This window comes from Falco naumanni, chromosome 8, assembly GCF_017639655.2.
Source record: "Falco naumanni isolate bFalNau1 chromosome 8, bFalNau1.pat, whole genome shotgun sequence".
Classification (NCBI taxonomy): Eukaryota; Metazoa; Chordata; class Aves; order Falconiformes; family Falconidae; genus Falco; species Falco naumanni.
Genome location: NC_054061.1, coordinates 14,476,286 through 14,480,958, shown reverse-complemented (window position 1 = coordinate 14,480,958; position 4,673 = coordinate 14,476,286).

Here is a 4,673-nt window from a genome sequence, read left to right as displayed (position 1 = left end):
CTGTTTTTCTGTCACTGCTTTTTCTGCTTATGAACATGTTTGTTTTGCATTTGCTGTAAATACTATTTCTGAAGTGCTTTAAGCCTTTCTTTAAAAATGGAAGGAGGATGAGTTTTACTTTAAGTCATGGCGGATGTCTAACAGCCAACCTGTTCCAGGCAGCATTTTACCTCCCCTATAGCAGAGTTGTCTTTATTGTACTGCTAACAGTAGAACTTGTCACACCTGTCAGCAGAAGAGGGCAAGATGAGTTTAAAGCGTGTGATAAACGCAGTCATGATTCATGCCAAAAATAGAATGTACTGTGATAAGTGTAATTGTTGTACCCTGTGTAAATCTGGGACCTGTACCGCAGTTGTGGTGAGCGGGCACGTGTGGTTCTCCTTTAAGACAATGTGGTGGCTTCCCCTGAGGCAATCGCTGCTTGGAAAAGCCTGCCAAAGGAGGTAAGGAAAGCAAAACCACGCGAGAGAAGACCCGCCGAAGGAGACAAAGACCTTGAGATTTGGAAAAGCGCGCCAAAGGAGAGCCAGTAGGAGGAGTAGGCGTACCCTCACGGCCCAGCGGGGAAAGAGCAAGGCGAGCATCCGGCGAGAGGAGATTGGTCAAGATCCGGGGATAAAAGACGCTGCTTTTAGGACTCAGGTGTGTGTGTGGTGGAACTAATTGAGTGCTGTGCGCACCCAGCGCTGTTTTTGCTTGTTGTTTCTCAACCTAAATTGATTGAACCCAAAATAATTTTTTTTTTAATTGTTATTATTTATAACAAGCCCTTTGGGGTAAAATTAGGGTAATCTTTGTGTGTGTGTGGGAAAACCCTAATAATATCTAATAAGGTGAGACACTTCAGATGACAGATGTGATTGATAACACAGCGATTGTTCAGAGCGGAGTACCTTTGTTAGCCTGTATATCTAACACAGTCACACCCAATAGCCAACTGTGGTCTGGTGTGCATAAATCCTGGTCCCTTTTACCTGCAATTAACAGCATTGTGGATTTGTTCTTGGAGGTAGGTCTTAGCATTACAGCTATAAGAAACCGCAGTTGTTTTTGTTATCTTTGTATGTTTTGGATTAATGCTGTGGAATTACTTTCACCTTAAAGCAGATTGTGTAGAAATTGAAGATTATTTATTGGAGATTTGTGTTCAACAAAATTGTTCCTATGTGTGGGTTTTTTTACTGTTTAGAAACACTGGCTAAATACCGGCAAGAGTATTATGTGTGTTTTCACCATGAGTGAGACTTGCCAAAACAACAGTTAGCCTAACTGGCTCCAAATATGGTGATTCAAACTCGATTTAAAAAGCACTTTGTATATAATCCCTTTTTTGTATAAATGGCTGTCATTACCGATATTCATTGGTCTGTCGTTACAAGCCGTATTCATCCTAAGTTCTCCCATTGTACTTCTCACTGATTTATTATGGGTTTCTTCTATGACTTTTCTTTGGAGATTAATTAAAGCTTGTTACATTAGAAAAATCTTTGTACTTCAGAAGGCTGGAATGAATGACAAGGCAGGCAAGACCAGAAAGAAGCATGGTTAGTAGATGCAGAGATTTTTAAGAATAATGTGGTTTGCATAGTAAGTGCTTGGATTTCTAGATGGTTCAATGGAATTCGGCATGAGGGCGCTTGAGGGAGCCCTTGGGTGTGAAGGTGGAATGATCAAATAGTGTCTCTTTCCTTTCTAAATGCCATTCACTTGTATAGAATCAAACTTAATGAGTTTCCACTTGCTATCTGTTTAACTTTCTTCCTCAGACCTTTGCTGACTATTGGTAGAGTGAATGCACCTAGAAATCACCAGTTTGACCCTCATTATAATGAACTTGATTTGTATATCTATTAGACAAGAAAAAGTAATTTGATTGAAAAGGATGGTGGAAGGCAAATCCCAAATCCTGTGCCATAGCCTTTCTGAAAGAAAATGAATTGGCTTTCGGTGCTACAAACTTAACTATAAATCAATCTGTTGCTGCTCTGTGAGATTCCAGTATAATTGCCAGTGAATGCAAACTCAAGTACTTGAAGTATTCACAGATGCAGAACATCAGAAATAAAGATTATAGTAAATCAGATCTCATGAATATGCATATTTTTGTTGCCAGTAAATAATCCAAGTTATCTAAATTAAAATTCAAAATTGCATATTGCAAAGGAAGTGTTCTTTTTTTTTTTTAGAGTTGGAAAACATTTGCAGTAGCCTTCCTGTCATTATGATGCACATAATAATCATGTGAAGCAAATGATACTGCTTTTTATGCTGCTTGTTTTAAATAGCTTTTATTTCTTAAATTGCTGTTAAAAATAGACTGAGAACTGTTAAGGAGCAGCGGGCCGTGGAGCTGTTGGAAGCCACTGACAGTAGCCAAAGTAACTGGCCTGTTTTGTGTTCCAGTAATAAAAGACTCTAAACTGAAGTGACACTAAGGAAAACCAGTTCATGTCGATTAAATGTAATGTACAGGATTTGATTTAAAAATGTTCCTAGAGTTTAGACACTTAACAAGTGGAAGCCCAGAACACCTTCATCAGTGCATGTAGTTAAAAACCCTGGTGCATAGTCGAGGTTGCTGTTAGCCATTTGGGCAGCAGCTGTGGTGTCTTGCTCTGAAGTGCCAGACTTGGTGCTGAAGTGGCTGAAGCGAGTGCACTGCATCCCCCCCGCGCCTGCTGCACAGTCTGCTGTGTCTGTGCAGCAGACTCTTCAAGGGAGCAGCAGCAAACAGTGAGGGCACCAGGAACTTCTAAATGTGTTGCAGCTGTCTCCGAGTAACTCTGGCAGATAAGAAATAGAGGATTAAGACTGGATAGCTGAAGGTGTTAAATCTTCTCTGCTAGCTGTTCTACCTCTTTGGTGGTTGTCAGGCCTGGGGCAAGAACATCCAATTTTCTTGTGTCTGGTGGCTGAAGGCACATTGATCCCAGTATACACGGCTATGCCAAGTGTACTAGTAGTGGGACTGCGGCAGGGATGGGTGGTGATCCTGCTGTGGAAGTGGTGTGCATAGATGTGGGAGTGATATCTTCACCTCTCCTCTGCTTAATCGATGTCTGTGTTTTTAAGAAATCTGTGTAAATGTCTGTTTAATCCCTACTGCCAGAATCAGAGAGCACCAGTAGCTCTTAATTACCTGGACTAGCCTCACCTGGGACTTCCACCCACACTCCCTGCCCAGGGATTCAGGAGCCTCACTGAAGCTCAGACTGTGGTCAGCCCTCTCCCCTGCTGATCCAGGTGTGTTGGTTGGACTTCCCAGACTGACCTTAGATTTGTCACCTCTCGTCTGTCAGGTAATCACAGGACCAGGACTGTCAGCGCAGCTTGTGGCTGTCACCAGGCTGGGTCTGTTTGCTCTGCTGTGGGGTGGTGGCTTTGTTGATGAGGTCCTGCCCTGCCTTTGCCAGGGTTTTCCTCAGCTTCTGGCTAGTCTTCTCTGCTGGAGCAGTGCTGCTCCCTGCCTCTTTAATCTTTATGAATTGGTTCTCTTTATGAATTGGTTCTCAAAACTTTTGCCTTATTCTATAGAAAATCCCAAAGTGTCCTTTGCACTTCGCTTCATCTAGAAATGCCTGTTATTAATGGGAAAAATCCTCTTTGTGTCTTGCTGTGAACAGTATCATTATAAACAAAAAAGCTTTAATCTAAAGCAGGTTTTCATGGGGAAGTCTTAGTACTTTTTAGTTTGTAATTTTCTCATTATCATTCTATTGTACTTGTGTTAAGTAACATCCACAATTCCCCCTGCATGTTTATATAAGACTTCTAAAAATGTTTCTGTAAGGGTGCTTGCTGAAATGAATAGGGCTTCCTTTTCTGTAAGCTGTTCTGGACAAAATCAAGAGTTTATGGTTAATAGATAGAGGGCAGATCCTGTTGTTGCCTCCTTTAGAGACTATAAACCTGTCATCAGCTAGGGGAATTTCTGCAACAGCAGAAATATGATTACTTTCTGATGGGTTACAAACTGATACTGACTTGCTTCAAGCACATTAGGAAGCAGTACACCATTGTGATAAACTGTGGACTGTTTGTTAATCAAAGTTTGTAAGAACAATGGGAATTTACATGGAATATGCAAAGATCAGCCACAAGTGTCCGGTCAGGAAGGGTTAGGAAAAGAAACTTGAGAAGGAAAGGGGGGGTGGGGCTCATGAAGACGAGGAGCTCGTGATGTGAGGAAGACCAAGAGCCTTCATCCCCACGACCACCAGGAAGCCGAGGAAGGCAGCAAACGACCCCCTAGCAACAAGCAGCGCAGAGGGCCCCACTAACACCGGAGGCCGAAGGGTATAAAACCAGTGACCCTCGGGAAGTGAGGGTGCGCCGTTGGTGGAGCAGGAGACTCCCCGGCCGCCCAGCGCTGTTTTGCTTACTTGTCGCTTGCTTTAATAAATCAAATTTTCTAATTGGCCAGTCTCTGTCATTTAATTGGACAGGTAAACTATGACACCATAGTTGTTTTATTTGGATAAATGTGTATGCAGACTGAGGAGTGGGGAAATTTTTTTTTCTTACCGTGGAAGAACTGTGTATGTACTACCACTCCGTTCTCAAGACAGCTACGGAAGTTAATGCTGGCTTTTTGCACTTCACTGTATAATGTTTTATGACTATAGCATCAGAATTAAGATAAACCTTCTTGAAACTATTTCTGCTGGGAT